Consider the following 20,213-nt stretch of genomic DNA (forward strand, 5'->3'; position numbering starts at 1 on the left):
AATCAATGAGATGAGATTGGAGGTGTTGGTTACAGCTGCCCTGCCCTATAAAAAACACAAACCAGTTCTGGGTTTGCTTTTCACAAGAAGCATTGCCTGATGTGAATGATGCCTCGCACAAAAGAGCTCTCAGAAGACCTACGATTAAGAATTGTTAACTTGCATAAAGCTGGAAAGGGTTATAAAAGTATCTCCAAAAGCCTTGCTGTTCATCAGTCCACGGTAAGACAAATTGTCTATGAATGGAGAAAGTTCAGCACTGCTGCTACTCTCCTTAGGAGTGGCCGTCCTGTAAAGATGACTGCAAGAGCACAGCACAGACTGCTCAACAGAAGATGGGTGTTGCAACAGGACAATGACCCAAAGCATAGAAGTAAATCATCAACAGAATGGCTTAAACAGAAGAAAATACGCCTTCTGAAGTGGCCCAGTCAGAGTCCTGACCTCAACCCGATTGAGATGCTGTGGCATGACCTCAAGAAAGCGATTCACACCAGACATCCCAAGAATATTGCTGAACTGAAACCGTCCTGTGAAAAGGAATGGTCAAGAATTACTCCTGACCGTTGTGCATGTCTGATCTGCAACTACAGGAAACGTTTGGTTGAAGTTATTGCTGCCAAAGGAGGTTCAGTCAGGTATTAAATCCAAGGGTTCACATACTTTTTCCACCTGCACTGGGAATGTTTACATGGTGTGTTCAATAAAAACATGGCAACATCTTATTCTTTGTGTGTTATTAGTTTAAGCAGACTGTGATTGTCTATTGTTGTGACTTAGATGATGATCAGATCACATTTATGACCAATTTGTGCAGAAATCCATATCATTCCAAAAGGTTCACATACTTTTTCTTGCAGCTGTATATATATATATATATATATTTCTATTTATATATGTGTGCTAATGTATAGATAATGCCTTCATTAGTTTATTTCATTAGTAAGTCCCTTACTCTTTTCATTAATCACTCATTAAACATGCATGAAAGGTCCAAGAATTAGAGATGCTCAACTATTTTTTAAGCTCCCCTATTCATGAGAACATTGATCATTTCATCAGGAATCACTCCATAGAATAGCATAAATGGTATTGGATTACCTTCCCCTAATGAAATGGTCAGTGTTCATCTGTTTCTGATGGTTTTAGGCTCATATGTGGTCAAATTCCTGCATTGGAATCATTTAGATAAGACAATTAATGAATCTGGCCATTTTTCTAAGGTCCCAGCTCTGTGTTTACCATTGTTTTGAGAAAGTTTTTTCTTCGAAATAAAGCACAGCCAAGGGACCCAAGTAGTCCTAATCCAATGCTTGCACACTAGTCCAGTAAGTAGTATGCAGGAACCTTTGGCTTTTAGGCTTTTGAAAGAAAGAAAACCAGGATAATGATACTTGGGCAATGACCCTACAGGTTTCCAAAGATGTGAATGGAGTCATTGATGTTTATAGTTCCTATAGAGATGCATAGTTGCATGGTACAAACATGTTTCTTCATGTATTTGAAGCAAAAGATCATAAGAACTAATGTTTTATCTAACCTGATGGCCAGTCACCTAGTAGAGAAATAGTAGAGAAAAATAGTCAAGGCTTTTGGTGGTGGTTATATATCAATCTTAAATCATGACAGACATCAGCAATGAACAGAAATATCGGATTGGCAAGCAGCAGCTGCTCATTTACAACACTATCTTTTGTGACTTGATTTTTCTCTCCTTGGTGGCCCTCATTTAAACTTCAGCTGTTAGGGGTACAATTGGCCCCCTGCTATCTTGTTCAGCAATTACCCTGCTATGCTGATCAGACCCCCTGCTATCTTCTTCACTTCTCCCCTGCTGGTTGAGACCCTTCATCCTGGGTCTACGTGTATGTTTTGGGTAGATTTATACCTTCACCATGACTACGGAAGTATATTCCCTTAACAGCTGGGGAGCACTTTAGAATTTTGTTTATGGGAAAGTAGTAAATGAATTGACCCGCACAGCCAGGTTTTCTTCTGTGCAGGCAGTGTCCTCAATTTGGCTTATTTACTTGTGATCTTCTGGATAAACATGTTGAATGTTCTTTTATATTTGTATAGTCTTTTACATTTTCATTAAACCAGCTTATGTATGGACTCCATAAGGCAGTACAAAGGGTATAATATTATAAGGGTTAATATTTATAAGTATGACAAACCTTTGTAGCTAATCCGATTTTGGATTACAGTAATCCCCCGCTCCATTGAGGTTCAGTTTTTGCGGTCCCGGTAATTCACGTTTTTTTTGTAATGTTATTTTACTATATAAATCATTAAAAATGAAATATTTTTGTGTTTTTCATAGCTCTTGCTCTGTCTCTTAGTATATTTTATGTGTTTAAATGAGTTTCTATTGTTTTAAAAGTGTGTTTAAAGACCTTAAAATGCTTTTACACGTACAGTGACAGTAAAAAAAAAAACATGCCTACAATGCATTTTAATAGGGTTTTTCTATTTCGCGGAATTTCACTTTTCGCAGCTGGGTCCGGAACGTAACCCCCGCAATGGAGGGGGGTTTACTGTATTATTTTCTCTTTTTTTCTTATTATGTTCTCTATTTTCTATTTAGTCTTCATACACACAAGGGTTATTTAAACATTAGTTTAACCACTTCCCGCCCGCCCTATTACAAATTGACGGCGGGAATGTGGTTGAGTTATCCTGACCGGACGTCATATGACGGCGGCAGGATAACACCGCTCTGGGCGCCCCCCGGGGGCGCGCAGAGCTGCGATCGGTGATGCGAGGTGTCAGTCTGACACCCTGCATCTCCGATCTCGGTAAAGAGCCTCTGACGGAGGCTCTTTACCATGTGATCAGCCGTGTCCAATCACGGCTGGTCACATAGTAAAACAGGAACAGCCATTGATTGGCTTTCCTTAGTTCGTGCCTGACAGGCACGAGTAAAGGAGCGCCGATCGGCGGCTCCCCTGACAGGGGGGGGGGTCGGCACTGGTAATCAGATCATTGACTACCAGTGCAGACCCTCGGGGGGGGGGAATGCCACTAGGTCCACCAGGGATGCCCACTATGACCCCAGGGATGCCCACTATGACCCCAGGGATGCCCAATATGGCCACCAGGGATGGCGATCAGGGCTCAGGGAGCCCCCCATTGCCCTCCCCATCAGTGATGCCCACTAGTGTCCTCCCTATCAGTGCTGCCCACAAGTGCCCATCATTGCCATCCTTTAGTGTCGCCCACCAGTGCCCATTATTGCCCACCAGTGCCGCCTATCAGTGCCCATTAGTGCCCATCAGTGCCGCCCATCAGTGCCGATCAGTGCCGCCCATCAGTGCCCATCAGTGCCCACCAGTGCTGCCTATCAGTGCCCATTAGTGCCCGTCAGTGCCGCCTATCAGTGCCCGTCAGTGCCGCCTATCAGTGCCCATCAATGCCGCCTATCAGTGCCCAGCAGTGTCGCCTATCAGTGCCCACCAATGCTGCATATCAGTGCTACCTATCAGTGCCACATATCAGTGCCTATCAGTGCCGCCTATCAGTGCCGCCTATCAGTGCCACCCCATCAGTGCCACCCCATCAGTGCTACCCCATCATTGCCTCCTCATCAGTGCCTGTCAGTGCAGTCTCATCAGTGCTCATCAGTGCAGGAAAAAACTTATTTATTTACAAAATTGTATAACATAAACAAAAAAACTTTTTTTTTTTTTCAAACTTTTCTGTCTTTTTTTATTTGTTTAGCAAAAAGTAAAAATCGCACAGGTGATCAAATACCACCAAAAGAAAGCTCTATTTGTGGGGGGAAAATGATATAAATTTGGTGTAAGTACAGTGTTGCATGTCCGCGCCTGGGCGGGAAGGGAGGGAAGTGCCCAGTATTAAAGTGGTTAAGCATTATAAGATCCTAGGAATCTCTTTCTGTATTCTATACAAGGAATGCTCAATGAACACACAGTGGGGGCATTTATGAACCCCTCCAGGCTATAACTGTAAAAGTTTCACTGTCTACTGAGCTTTTCTTATAATTATTTACCGCTCAAAACAGTGAAAAAAAAAAGGTATTGCATGTTATACATAACACATATTTCAGAGAAATAATACACAAGGTGCGGACTTTGATGGTTTTCTACCAGCATGACTTTTATATCTGTTCCCCCAAATAAGATGTTGTAAACATCATAATTATCTCTGCACTTGCGGTAGATTTAGAAGTGAGGTCATGTGTTGCAAATTCTTGTTCTACAGACAAACCTTGGGGGAGGGACAAATGTTTGCCAAAATCAACCAATCAAATTCTGCTGTAGGTGAATAAATGAGAGCAGGTATCTGCTTGATTGCTCGATGAAAACGATTCAATTAAAATGCAATACAATGTTGTCACATTTCTTTCGAATGAACGTCTTTCAGGGGACACATCAGGAAATTTACCATTTCATCACATATGTTATTTTTTACTGGATACTAAATTGGACTTACATGCACAAGATCTGTGGCCGTGGCATACCCCACAATGGAAATGTCAGGGGGTGCATAACGGACATCTGGACTTGTATATGTCACTATTATAAAATAACATATACAAAAAAAAAAAAAATACTTAAAATATTCAGACTGTATCTGTCAGCCTCCCAAACTCGTACATATTAAATGGAACAATGAAGAGATCCAGGTTCTATAAAATAAACACCTTCTTGGGTTACTGCCCCTTGGATGCACTTATAGTTATAGATTTTAATCCCATGTGTAATGATTGGCTGCAGCTAAACCAGTTACATCCCTTCTTGGCAGAAATCTTGATTAATATGCTGTAAGTATAGTTTACTATATACATCGGTCATGTCAAACAAAAATTAAGTCGAGTGCTGATTTGATAATTCCATAAGGGCCCCCTTGAGCCAGATTTAAACTATAAAAATGAATAAGGTTCTTAAAGGATTACCATATCAATTATAAAATATGCAAACACATAAATAAATTATTAAAGTAGATCTAAACACTAACTGGATGAAATTTAAATTTGTAAAACATTTTTGGGCTTTTTTTTCATGATAAAATAATGTTTGCAGCTTTTTATTCTTAGTTGCATCTCAGTGCTGATGATTCCCTCCATGCTCTTTCAACCACTTCCGGTCTACATGCACTTACCCCATCATCAGATGCAGATAATGTCTCTGAAATTGATTCCTGATGGTGACATTAGTGGAGCATGGCTGTGTAATGTGTGCTAGCCACTTAAAGTCTCTAATAGGGGCATGTGTAACAGGTTTCAATGGCAGACAGTTGTCATTCCATAACAGAAAGTGAAAAATGACCTACATGGCAGGATCATCATTGGTATTTTTTTGTTTGCATCCTTTATGTATACATTTGTTCATATCACAAGACAGGGTGAACAGGGGTAAAAAAAAAAAAAAAAAAGTGTAATGTCAATACATGTTCCATGCATGAGTAATGATAATGTATTGAAAGCACCAGAAATAAGGAACCTGGGCATAGAACAGTGGTGGCGAACCTTGGCACCCCAGATGTTTTGGAACTACATTTCCTATGATGCTTATGCACTCTGCAGGGTAGTGGAGCATCATGGGGAATGTAGTACCAAAACATCTGGGGTGCCAAGGTTCGCCACCACTGGCATAGGACATCATCAAAAATCTACACATCAAATAAAAGGTGTCCCAAGGTCCTCCTACAGGGAGGTTCCATATGGATCATGATGCTTAGTTTCATGCATGCGAAATTGTGGGCATGGGTATGCCCAAGGCTGAGTGCTTAATGAACCGGGTATTAATTTTAATGAAAAACCAGGTTTAAAAGAATTAAAAACAACTTTTTAATTACATGAATAGCTTTATGTGATATTTTAATAACTGGGTTTAGATCTATTGGATATCGAGTGACTATCAGTGTTATAAATAAAACCTGTCTGTTTTACTTTTCTGATTTTAATCTTATCTCATTTTATTTTTAGCCCTAGTTCACACTGCCGCGACAAGTCACGTCCTATTAACTGCAAAGGAACCATTCGACTCAACTCGCTCTGACTTAGAAAAAGTTTCCTGCACTACATTTGGTGCCACTTCAGCACGACTTGCATTGATTTCCGTTAAATAAGTCATATGCAAGCCGCAGTGAAGTTGCGCAGGGATGTCGAATTCAAAGTTGTGTCAGTGTGAGCCGGGGCTTAAGGTTCATTCACTAATTTTGGTTGCTATGGTTACAGCGGATATTCACCGCATATGAGCACCACAAACCAAAAACACAATTAAATAAATTTTTAATATTGAAAGCAAACTCCCTCATCCATCCAAGTCCCCATGCTTTATGTTGTTGAGAAATCACTTTGAAAAGCAACCCCCTAGCATTTCTGGCTGTGGCCATCTTGATTAGTTGCAATTATTAATGTAGTATTTACTTCCTGGAATCCATCTGCCCTTAGCTCAAGTATGCATGGAGAAGAGTATGCTCAGCTGAGAAGACCCCTCCTCCTCTCTTCCCCTCCTGAAGACTCCTGGGATGCATGACATAATTTGCCTAGGCAAGAAACCAAGAAGTAACTAAAATGTAAAAAAAAAAAACAAGTTTAAACCAAGTAAAAATTATATATATTCCTATCTATTTACTAATAATAGCAGCTTGAGGATTCAAAATAGTCAATGTTCATTGGGAGAGTGAAGTTCCACTTAAACTGCACTTGGCACATTAATCTTTAGCCAGGCATACCTGTTGGAATGCCATGGCATACAAGGGGGTACCTCAAGAGCCACATCCAATGGTTGACCATTGATCACCTGCCCCAATAAGCATACTGAGGAAGAGGTCCTTTGGGTGTCTTTCCAAGTTCCCAGTTGCTATTTCCCGAGCCCGGTGTAACGTGAGAATTACCTACCCCGTGAGAAAAACCTACCCTTGTCACTTCCGGCCAGGAACAGTTGAGCAGCGTAGCAGTGCGCATGCTCACAGCCCCGGATACCTAAAGGGACAACTGAGGAGCAGACTAGTGCGCATGCGCACTAGTATGAAAATAGCACGGTGTACTGTGGAAAAAACCTACCCACGCGGCGGTTAAATAAAACAGCTGGGCTGCAATACGAATCATCTTCGCTCCTGTCCCTGGTACTTCCCTGCTCTCGGCAAGTAAATATAAAAGCGGCTCTCGGCTCCGTGATTTATGTTTTCATACACCCGCCGCCGCTTTAATATTTACTTGCCGAGATCAGGGAAGTGACAGTGACAGGAGCGGAGAAGAGTCGTATTTCAGAACAGCTGTTTTAATGTAACCGCTGCATTCCATACAGTGCAGTGAACCGGAAGTGACGAGGGGTAGGTTTTTCTCACGTGTAGGTAATTCTCACGGAACACCGGCTCTTTCACTTGGGGTCTCCAGTCATCTTTCTGTGACCCACTGAAGGGTTTTTTTTTATAATTATGCTGGAGGTTTTATGTCAGAGGATGGGCCTTCTTATATAAAAGCTTCCCTCCAGCTTCTATGGAATTTGGAGATACAAGTCAGTTTACACTGAAACAATAGGAATTCTTGGCATTTATACACATGGTGGTACCTGAGCACTTAGCTAACCTTCAATGCTTTGAGAACCACTACAATATAACAACCAACCAGATCCCAACCAAGCTGCAACAAGTAAATGACAGCAAGAATGAAAATTTGAATTGGGGGCAGTAAATAGTTCTTCAGATAACTACAAAAATGAAGATCGCCGCCGATAACATTATTGCTACCTACAAAATGTTAACCCTCCTAAACATTTAGGCTCCATTCACACCTGAGCATATCATTTTCAGGGGTTTTTTTTGGGTGTTTTTCAAGTGTTTTTCCAGGCATTTTTTGCAGGTGTTTGGAGCCAGGCATTGTAATCTTCCAAAAAAGAAGCTCATGTACTTTTTTGAGCTTCAGGCGAGAAAACGCTCACTTGTGAACAGGGGCCACTGACATGAATGGGATTTTGCTTGTTGGGCATTTTGAGACTTCAGAGATGAGTGTTTTACAAGCTGAAATACGCTCAGGTGTGAACAAGGCCTTAGGAAAGTTATTGATTTGCAAAATGATATAGTTATAGCTTTAATGGCCTACAGAAAGTTGGGAGCTGCACCTGATGATTTAATTAAGTGGCTAAGGACAATTTGACAAGCCTGATATAGAAGGATTCACTCTAGATACTAAACATGCATAGGTCTGAGAGCCAGAGAAAAAAAAAGATAAAGCTAAGTGCTTTACAGCTGCACAGCCTATTGTGCTTTGTTGAAACAACAGCTCGATGTTTTCTTTGTGGTGCTTTTCTCACAGGTGCTGCAGCAGGGGGAATGAGACTACGGGGATTCTCGTGACTGTGGTGTATAGAACCCCTATCTAGATATATCAGGCATGTACTGTTTCAGAGCACAGCTCCAAATCATTAGAAGCTGCTCTGCTGACCTGACTTTCCTAGTTAAAATCTATCCGAAGCCAAAACTTTTTTGTTTTTCAGTTTTGGTTAAAGTATGGAATGGTTAAAACTCCTGACCAATTATTTTTTTTTTTGGCTGTCTGTGTCCTGCTGGGGAGAATTTCCTTCACTTCCTGACTAAGAACAACAAGAGAAAATCTCCCTAGAGTAAGGATCAACAAGCTCAATTCGCAAAGCAAATACTACAATAAGGGGTTGATTTATGAACACCGGAGAGTGCAAAATTCGGTGCAGCTCAGCTTCCATTTTTTTTTTTTTTTTTGTCAAAGGTTATTTGAACAAGCTGAAGCTAGAAGCTGATTGGCTACCAAGCAGAGCTGCACCAGATTTTGTACTCTCCAGTTTTAGTAAATCAACCCCTGTGTGTTCTTATTTTGAAAAAAGTAATTAATTTTAGCTGGTTAGATTTTAAAATTGCAGTCACATGGCTAAATTAGAAAGCCTTATTCTTATGCAATTTCTGAATTGAGTCTAATCTCTCTAAGGCTTGCCATACATGGGTCGAATTCTGAAATAATTTTCTTTCAAAAATATTAGGTTTTGGTTTGAATTTCATACCTTTAGTGGGCAGCAGCAACGGCCGATTTTTGTGCGGCCATCAAATTTGAGTCATCGGGCATGTTGTAAATGTTTTGAAAAATGAAGGACTTTCTAATCAATGATAGGAGAATCATGTGAGAAACATAATCGAAAAAGAAATGCGCATTAGCGCAAGAAAAGAAAATTCCCAGAAAGAAAAGAAGATACCTGGCCATGAAAATTATATCCTGTAGCAACATGAAGTGAAATTAACCACTTTACCACCGGAGGATTTTGCTGTCTTCCGTCCAGGCCACTTTTTGCGATTCGGCGCTGTGCGACTTTAACTGACAATTGCGCGGTCGTGTGACGCCGTACCCAAACGAAATTTACGTCCTTTTTTTCCCACAAACAGAGCTTTCTTTTGGTGGTATTTGATCACCTGTGCGATTTTTACTTTTGCGCTATAAACAAAAAAATAGCGTTTATTTTGAAAAAATAACAATATTTTTAACATTTTTTTATATGAAATTCCCCCCAAAAAAAATGTAAAAACCAAGCGCCGCCCAGAAGGGGGAGTGTCTGACGACGTAGTACTACGTCGTCAGACGATAACGAGCCACTCTGCCGCAGTAATATTACTGTGGGCGGTGGTAAAGTGGTTAAAGGCTTGGTTGGTCGAATTTCGAAATCAATGGTGGCACCATCGGATCACAAAACACAAGAAGTTTCAGATTTGCAAAAGAAAATTTGTTCAGAATTCAAACCATGTATGGCTTGCATAAGACAGCTGTCACCTAAATAAGCGTCCCTGTTAGAAGATCCCCCCCCCCTATATTTTCCAGTGACAACTGAAAAATGTTGACATTTATTCACAGTGATTATGGTCACTAAGGAAAATAGCGATGCTGAACTTCATCAGTAGAAACAGATAAAGAAAATAAAAACCTGATAGTAGTTCTAACCCTTCCACAACTTATCCAGGAAGGTAAAAAATACAAAATTAGCCTTAGATACATTTTAAGCCAGACTGGCTTCCAATCCTCCCCAAAAAATGTGATGGCACATGGCCACATTTCCAGGCCCCCACTTTTAAAACACCTCCCATCCCCCCTTACCTAAATCACAGGACTCTTGTCCCTGCAGCTTCCTGTAATTTTTATTATTTTTTTATTATTCTTTGGTTAAGAGTCCATTCACACTAATACGACTTGTCAGGCGACTTGGTCAGCCTGACAAGTCGTGCACCGCCGCGGTCCATTGTGTAGTACAGGAACGGTTCTAATAGGAGCGAAACAAGTCGCTCCGACTTAAGCCTCGTACACACGCAACGATAGTTGCCCGTGAATTTTCGGCCAACGTCCGATCGGCCGATTTTTGGCTTGTTAGTATGATGCTTACGACAACCGACTGCGACTTTTAGGCCCGAATAAAATCTGGTGTGCATGCTATAAAATTTTTGTTGGCTGTCAACAGAACGGCCGATTTTCTGTCAGTCAGTACAGATTTCGGCAGACAAAAATGTGATGAGCAAGACTGGGCATGCTCAGAGAAGTAAAAACACACGGAAAGTAAACCAGCACATGACATCACTTCTGAAGTTGGTTTTTGTTGGCCGATAAATTTTGTGTGCAGTCTAGAGCACATTTCAACCAACACAACAACACTGGACAAAAGACGGCCGATCGGTCGGCCGATAATCGTTGCGTGTGTACAAGGCTTTAGAAAAAGGGTCCTGTACTACTTCGGGGCGACCTGGAGCGACTTGCATAGACATTCATTTTTTTTAAGTCCGTGCAAGTCGTGCCAAGGATTTTGTTTGGTTACTAAACAGAACAATACAAAAATACAGCAGTCGTAGCATGAATGTTCAGAAAGTACAAACAGAAGAGAACAAGAAGAAATAGCAAGAAGGTAAGCTGTGAGCAATGCGGCACCCATTCAGCATGACTGGTAAAGGTTGAGGTGGGAAAGTAAGGACTCCCTGGTCTCCAAAGGTCTGATAGAAACTCATCAATAAAGATGATGAGTGGAGGGTTTTTCTAACACATCTTAAAGCCTGCAGTGGCAGGCGATCCTGTATTTTTTTAATGCAGCGTTCTGTCCACACACCTGCATCATCCATTCATTGATCTATTCAAACGGATCTGTGAATGGGAGAGTTGCAATGTTTTGCAGGTTCAACACAGAAAAAAAAAATAAATGCACATATTTTTTTCTAAATATGAGTACATGTATTATTATTTTTTAATAAAGGTAATATACCTTTAAAAAGCAATAATTAACAAAGCAGACTGATCGCCTGTTTCCAACCACCTTAGATCTCCACTAATAAACTTATTTCTATGGGGTACATTTAAAGTTTATTTGAACCAGATTTTGTTTGAATTCAATTCTTAAAAAGGGGTCCTAATCCCTCTAGCTGTGTCATACTGCTTCTTGTTAGAAAAAACTTGCATTTCAGCATATTTAGTTCACTGACCCACATTTCCCCATTCATGTTAACTGAATAGAGGCCTTTATAGATGTGTCCAAATTGTGTGTACAGCATGTTGGACATGCACATCTGCTGAGAACATTAAACAACTAGAGCATGTATTACAGTGAAAATTGTCCTTAGAGCATATCTAAACCCAAAGCCAAAAATGTTATAAATTGCAGCTTATCAGTGGTTAGCTGTGGTGGCTGCATTAGTTTTCTTGTTTTTTTATTACTTTTTTTTTCCACACACAACACACTTCCTGTCCAATGGTGTTGACACCCATGTACTGTATAGAGAAGTTGTCACTGCAGGACAGGAAATATTTTAGAACTACAGAGCACCTCCCTGTCTTCTCATCGTGATAACATAGGAGCAGTTCTATAGTCCCCTGAACAAACCTAAAACAATCTAACTAAGCCTTTTTCAACCTTTTAACCCCAGAGGAACCCTTTAAATCATTTTCAGGTCCCATTGGGATGGTCAGTGGGAAGAAGGCCTGTGACAGATAAAAAGATCCACCAAATGGCATTTGACCAAGAGTTATGCAGGCATCTTCATATGGTAGGTCAGTCAGCTACAGCTTAAGGAACTCCTTGCCCACCTCTGGAGGAATCCTAGAATTACATGGAACCCTAATTAAGTATGGCTGATCTAACGGATATCAGTTCAACACAAGTAGAGAGCACAGAAAGTTATCAGCTCACAAGATTTCTGGTAGGATCAACAGGTACTTGTTTGCACCTATTGAAAAGATAAAACAAAATCCTTTTAGTTGTATATTTCACAGAACAGAAGGAAGCAAAAAAAAAAAGAAGTTCATTGTTAGGGGAGGCCCAGGGTAAAAGGAAAAAGGAAGATGAACAGAGGGCTGGCATGACAGGGGTTAAAGGGGTTTGTAACCGGAGTACTATTATTAACAAATAAATATATATATATATATAATGTATGGGTTTGTAATAATCCACATGATTAGTTATAAGGTGGGAGCGGGTGGAGTTGTAGGGGGGTACTTAAGCAGGGTGTGGCAAGGGGTTCTCAGTTGGAAGAGAAATTAGCCAGGGAAAACTTCCCTCCCTCCCACCTGCCCCTGGTGTTTTACCTTCTTTCTTGTGGGCTGTTTTATTTAATGGTTGTTAGGGTGATTCTTGTCATGCAGCCAGTGGGGTGCAAGTCCATGTAGGTTACTGTGGGCACAAAAAAGGTACTTTATAGGGACCCATCTGAGGCACAGCTCCCAGTTGTTCTAATGAAGGTATCTGCATCTGGTTGTCTCCGAGCCGGTGGTGTTGCGGCTGGAGGCTTGTTTTAGGTAGGTTGCAGGTACTTTCTTTTGATTGATGCCTACTAGGACCTTGAGGCTCCAGTTATACTGTAGTTACATTGTATTTACATTGTTATGTTTTTTATATGTTATTTATTAATTTGGTTAAAGTGGTTGTAAACCCACCTTGAGAACGTTTACCTGAAGGTACGCCTTTAATAAGGCTTACCTATAGGTACTGTAAATATCTCCTAAACTTGCACCGCTTAGGAGATATTTACATTGCATTGCCACCCGTTTCTTCAGAGCCCTGTGCCGTGACCGGCAGCTCCCGCATGCGTAGGAGTGACGTCACGCGGCTCCGGCCAGTAATACAGCCGGAGTCAGCAGACCTGGAAGAAAGACGGGCAAAGATGGATGTGGCTGCCAGCGGGGACAACGCGGGCTTCGTTTGCAGGTAAGTGTCACATTATGCATTTACTTTGCAGGGGGAAAAAAATGAAAAAAAAAAACAGGAAGAGTTTACTTCCTCTTTAATAAAAGGCTGCTTTGGCCAGCTTGTTGTCTGAGTGGTTACTAAAATGTTGGAGGATGAGATATAAGTCAGTACAGAATGGGACAAGCCATCTTTAGTACCCTAGTCATGGCTTACATATCTGGTCTCTGCAGCCAATACTTCCAGACATGAGCCATACTTCCAGCAATATCAAAGGTCAACCTGGAAGTGCTGGAAAAACAGACTGGGTGGGCCACAAGGCTGTAATCTGCATTATGTGTGTTGTTTCAAAGTACAGTAAGGAAGGTCATCAGTGCTACAGAGGTCAGAGATAACCCCCTCCCTAATGACCTCACTAAGTAGTTAGTATAGTCAGTAGGATATTAACTCTGATGTGTAAAGACCTTTTCTCACCTCTCCACTAACAGTCCACTCCCTTGCCCATTTAAATGTAAATGTTTATCCTGCTAGGCTTATGTAGATAAGATGTGTTTGCACAGAGGGGGGAGCACTATACATGGACCCTTGGCCTTTCACGAACTGAAAAGGACTGTGTAACCAGAAGCCATGAGGAAAGCAAATCATGGCCATTTTTCTAAGGTTCTTATCAAGACACATAAAGACAAAAGATGGCAATCATTTGTTCGGTATAACAATGCTAAAAGGTTCTACCTTCTAAATATATTGACACTGTATATTATGTATTGCCAGGTTGTAATTATTAAGCAGATATTAACTCACAGTACCATGACAATCAAGGACAATTCAGTTGAGCAAAATTGTCTTTTAATGCAATGTTGGCCATCGTTAGAAACCATTCCCAGGCTAGTATAAAACGGCATATTACTTTACAAATATGGATTGCCTTTGGATACCCTAAGAATCCATAATGGTAAATTTCTTCGACCACACGTTTATTGTGATGTTACACATAGATGAAACCATAAGGTTTTTTTAACAAACACAGTGAACTACAAAATGTTGTGATTTCTTCTCAAAAAACCTAATTAAAACAGTTAAGTGGGGTACACACTAGTAGAAAATCTGCCGAAAATTCCCGTCCGAGGTAAAATCGTACAATTTTTGGCTAGTGTGTACACAACTTTCAGCAGCCAATGCCGACATTTTCAACGAAAAAAAACGGAGGGACAAACACCAAAATGTTTATCGTCCGTCCCCAGACGACCAATTTTCGTTTAATATGTATGCAGTACGTCCGCAAAAAAGTGGATACGAAAGGCCGCGCATGATTTGAAGTTGCTGATGACCCGGAAGTCTAGGAACAAATGTCCCAAAAAAATAAAAAAATCGGACAAAAAATTTTGTGAACATTTTTGCACTGTCAACTACAAAACGGTAATGAACACTGAGCAAGAGAGAGAAAAATCGGAGGATATTTCGTCCGATTTTCGTCAAGTGTGTACGGGCCTTTACCCAGTTGGGAAGAAAACATTTTTTTTTTTTACTTGGTACTTCATGAGCTCTCAACAGGAGGCCAGAAGCCCAAAGTGATCAAGCAACCATACCTACCCATTATTATTTAAATGTTGTTGCTTTATAAAGCAATTGGCAGCAACTTAGCATGGGTAGAAGACAACAAGATTCCAATGGCACAGCGTGAGAACATAGAATTGTGGTTCATATTATCTGACAAAAAGAAACAAAAAACTATATGTGCAGAGACATGGGTCATACTTTAAGTGATTGTAAATGTATTTTTTTTTTTTTAGAAAACAAACATTTCATACTTACCTGCTCTGTGCAAAACCATTGATTTCCCCCTCTGAACCCCCGTTCTTTCTCTTATAGGATCCCTGTTGGTGCTCCTGGCTCCTCCCCCTGCTCAGTGCCTCCATAGCAAGCCGTTCACTATGGCGCCACTTGTGAGGGCTCGATCCCAAGCTGCGCTGTGTGTCCATAGACACACACAATGTGGCTCAGGCCCGGTCTCTACCCACTGCTGCCTCCAAGTCTATTGAGTAGAAAGAAAGCAGTCAGAGCCCCTGCTCTCGGGAACAGTCCTGGATTAGGATAGGGATCCAGTAAGTATTTAGGAGGGCTGAGGGGTGGGGGGGATCCTGATCAGAGAAGGTTTTTTACCTTAATGCAGAGATGCAGAGAATGCACCTTCTACCTTTAAGCCTAGTACACTTTATTTATTTATTTATTTATTTTTCATTCAACCCAGCCGGCTCCTGAAGAGCTTAGGAGGAGCCGCGGTACTAACTATGCAATGTTAGTACAGCGATCTCCCCTGCTGAGCTTTGGGTTCTGACAGGGGGACTGTCACCCTGGACAAAACACATTGGTCAGCTCTCTCAGCCATTCGATCATGCTAATCAGCAAATCTTTTTCAGTCATGCCCGTTCGATAGAAGCTGGCTGAATGGTCAGCTTCAGTCAGACTGGCTGTGAGTACAAACAGGTTGATTCCGCCCGATATTCGGCATGTGTGTACAGACCTTTACACCCACTTTAAAGCTATTGTAAAGGCAGAAGTTTTTTTTTTTTTTTTTTTTTAATCTTAATGCATTCTATGTATTAAGATAAAAAGCCTTCTGTGTGCAGCAGCCCCCCTCACCCCCCCCCCAATACTTACCTGAGCTCCCTCTTGATCCAGCGATGTCCACGAGTGCCTCGGCCATCTGGGACTTTCCCTCCTGATTGGCTGAGACACAGCAGCTGCGCCATTGGTGCCTGCTGCTGTCAATCAAACTCAGTTGGACAATCAGGAGAGAGATGGGGGCGGGGTCAAACCGCAGCTCTGTGTCTGAATGGATACAAGGAGCTGCGGCTCCGCTCGGGTGCCCCCAGAGTAAGCTGCTTGTTGTGGGGGCACTCAACAGGGGGGGAGAGGCTTAGGAGTTCCAGCCAGGGACCCGAGAAGAGGATGATCAGGGCTGCTCTGTGCAAAACCACTGCACAGAGCAGGTAAGTAAAACATGTTTGTTATTTTATAGAAAAAAAAAAAAAAAAACGAAAAAAACAATACTTTACAATGACTTTAGGCTGGTCATACACCCGTAAAATTTCATTCAAACATATGTACGAATTTTTGAACAATTTTGTCAGAGAATTCGATCTTGTCATAGTTAACTACTTTAATTTGAAAATCCCTAAAATATCATCCATAACTGCTACTTGAATAGAATCCCAGATATATTAGAGAGGTTTCTTTTTTTGCTTAGAACACACGTACTACAACATAATTTGGTTTGCGAATACTTTTCCATCCTGCTCCTTTGAATTTTCTCATCACTACGGATGAAAAAGAAAGTTGATTTGGCCCCACTAACTGTTAGAAAACAGAACAGTCTGAAAAAGAAAAATTTTGAACAAAATTCTCCCAATGTATGGTCAGCTTTAAGCTATACTTTAATCGTATTTCATGTATAATTAAATTACTTAAAATTCTACAACACAGAACCTTTATCTGATGCAATTATATAATAATGTCTTTGTGTATGGAGTGCACATTTATATTAACGTATATCAGCACAGACAAGAGATTGGCATCAACATTTTGGTAATGGAATTATTCCTCTGATGTTCTTTTTATCTCTGTTATTCAAGTAGCAATTAAAAGAGTATTCCACTGCTTATTATTACTAGGCTGCAATGGCTAGATTTCCCGACATTACGGATGTTCATTATCAAATTCTTTCATGTATGGGGTCAGATGTATACAAAAGAAACCCTTTGCCATTCTACACTCAAACCAGTGAATAGGATTCTCCGTTATTCCCTAGATCTGATGTAATATCAGGCTAAAGCTGGCCATACACTATACAATTTTCTTATTCAATTTCCTTTAGATTTACCTTAAACTATGTAGTGCAAGGGCCTGTCTGATTACATACAAATTGAAAGTGTTTAGGTTTGACCCTATATCACATGGTTTTGGTAAATCTAAAGCAAAGTTGAACAAGAAAATTGTATAGTGTATGGCCAGCCTTAGGGCTCATGCACACGGGTGCAAAGCTGACCGTCTGTGATCCCACCATACAGTCCTGAATGAAAATCTTTCATGCTTTTGCTAAGAAATATTAACATTGTAATATTGAAATACTAACATCGAAATTTCAGTTGTCATCAGTTTAGCAAAATCACTGAAAAGTCAGTTTTTTAGGGCTTATATATGAGCTAAGCTGGCCATACATTATACAACTTTCTTATTCAATTTCCTTTAGATTTACCTTAAACTGTGTAGTGTAGAGACCTACCTGACTGCATACAAATTTAAAGTGTTTAAGTTTGTGCTCATATTATATGGTTTTGGTAAATGTAAAGGAAAATTGTACAAGAAAATTATATAATTTATGGCCAGTCTAACTCTGCATTGCAATTTGCACTATGATTCAGGCTGGGTTCACATTAGCTGCGGGGTCCGGTGCGTCCCTGTTTACCAATTCATGTGCCAATCAGCTCTGACTTTCTGCCTGAATTCACGCCTGATTCAGACCCAAAGGTGCATAGGACCCTTTCCAAATACGCTCCGCGGCCGCTCCCAAGCTGTGTGAACCGACTCCATTGAGAGTCGGTCACACTCTCCTGTCATGCGAATTGGATGCGGGGAAATCTGAACCCAATTTGCATATGTGTGAACCCAGCCTGATTAACCGGCCACATTTTTTTTTTTGCATTACCTGCAAGGCAAAGGCATAATGTGCTAGTATGTATTGCATACTAGCACATTATGGTAAACTTACCTGAAAACTAAGCATTCCAGCGATGCAATGTCATCGCTGGAGACGGTGTCCATCTATACCTGGTCTTCCTTCTGGGTTTTTTCTCTCCGGCTCTGTGACTGGCTGCATGCGCATGGTAGCCGCCAGTCACAGGATTCTGCTTTGAAGAAACGGCACGGGCGGCCGTTCCTTCAGAGCGCATGCGCCAGTGATGTAACTAGCTGCTAGGACATTAAATACTGTATCTCCTAAACGGTGCATGATTAGGAGATATTTACACTACCTATAGGTAAGCCTTAATATAGGCTTACCTATAGGTAAAACTTAAAAACTTAAAAGCCACAAAGTCGTGCTATAAAAATAAAACATTGAACTCTGTCAAACGCAATTTGAAAATGATATTACATGTCTCTGGTGCATGAGAATCTAAAGGATAGATGTGTATGATCGTTGACAATGCAGACATTGCTTTCATTTTTAGTACATGTTGCTTTTGCCAAGTAATCAGCAGTAGAAAACCAGCAAATGTGACATCCTCTGTTTCATTTTTCAACACAGTGGCAAAAAGCTTTAGACCCCATTCACACTAGCACGACTTTTCAGGCGACTTGGTCGCCTGACAAGTCGCGGTCGGTCGCCTGCCATTGATTAGCACAGGACCCGTTCTAATAGGAGCGGCACAAGTCGCTCCGACTTAGAAAAAGGGTCCTGTACTACTTTGGGGCGACCTGGAGGCGACCTGCATTGACTTCAATTATATGAAGTCCGTGCATGTCGCGCCGAGGTCGCGGTGTACGCTGTGCATGGCGACTTCACAGGTCGCCCCAGCAAGTCGTGTCGCCCCTGTCTGAACGGGGTCTTATGGGTACTGAGCTGTCAGCACTGATCTGCTCCTGAATGGTGGAACGACAATTAGGATGGCCATAAGCTGCCAAATTAAATTAAGCGATTTTCCAAACTTCTGTGACAATTTGGGTAATTTTTATGTTCCAGGGGGCAATGCGTGCCTCTGGCTTTGGAAGCGGACATTATAACACAGGGACATTTGCAAATTTGCGGGAAGATCTTTTTGCATACAGGGATGATTGATCATCAAGGAGAAAGACAGAACAGAAGCTGGTATGATTTATGTGAAATTAGCTGTATATGAATATTTGACATTCAGTATAAAAAAGTCTGTATATGTGAAAGAGGTTAATTGACCCAAGACCGATAATAGGTGAAGTCCAGCATGTCTATGCTAAGTCCTTTTAATAAAGTGCTAGCCATGCAAGGTGACTACATTTGCAATGCTGTAAGGAATATTTAGTATTTTAGAATTACCTTTTGTTTTATTACTATTTTTTTTTTTTTACTTTTATCATTACAAATTATTATGTTTATAACAATTGTGTTTTTAAATATATATCAGGGTAAATAACTGAGCAGCTGCTCTGATTGGTTCTCAAATGATGAATTTGACCATATGGAGTCTGCTTGAAAGAATTTAGCCAAAATTGACACTGCAGTTTTTGATTAATGCTGGGGAACTGAATTATCCGGCGGCATCTTCTGTCTCTCAGACCTGATGTTTTACAACCAGCAGCCACTAAAATGGGGTCACATTCTCTTGGCTAAAGTTTTCATTTATATTATTATTGAGAATACAGCAGAAGGAGTGAGACTCCAGATTCTAGCAGAAGGGAGGGAACTATAGTCCCTTTGTTTTCTCTCCCCAAAATCTAACCTATTGGGGAAAATGTATAATTGGAGTCTCATGAAATATTATGATGAGTCAGCTTACTAGGATCTGCCAAAAAATTGATGTAATAGGTTGACTGATGCTTTCATATTAATTCATTTTGCAAACATCTTTCCTATGTAACGCAATGGGGTTGATTTACTAAACTGGAGAGAGCAAAATGTGGTGCAGCTCTGCATAGAAACCAATCAGATCCCAGTTTTGTTGTCAAAGCTTAACTGAAAAAGCTGAAGTTAGAAGCTGATTGGTTACCATGCAGAGCTGCACCAGATTCTACACTCTTCAGTTGTAGTATGTCAACCCCAATGCCTTCTTAGGCTGACCATACATTACACAATTCTCTTGTACATTGTAGTAGGTCAACCCCAATGCCTTCTTAGGCTGACCATACATTATACAATTCTCTTGTACAATTTTCGTTTACATTTACCAAAACCATATAATAGGAGGTCAAACCTAAATACTTTTAATTTCTATGCAATCAGGCGGGCCCTTGCACTACATGGTTAAAGGTAAATCTAAAGAAAATTGTATAATGTATGGCCAGCCTAAGAAATGCATGCAACTGATAGAATCAGAATAA

The 20,213-nt window shown here is 40.8% G+C and overlaps 1 protein-coding gene across 1 annotated transcript in view; it reads right to left on the minus strand.

The window, feature by feature from the left end:
* SFRP1 (secreted frizzled related protein 1) overlaps positions 1 to 20,213 on the minus strand; it is a 36,253-nt gene that overhangs the window by 15,223 nt on the left and 817 nt on the right. The gene's annotated exons all lie outside the window — the stretch shown is intronic.

Source organism: Pelophylax lessonae (assembly GCF_965119305.1).
Source record: "Pelophylax lessonae genome assembly, chromosome: 4".
NCBI classification, from domain to species: Eukaryota; Metazoa; Chordata; class Amphibia; order Anura; family Ranidae; genus Pelophylax; species Pelophylax lessonae.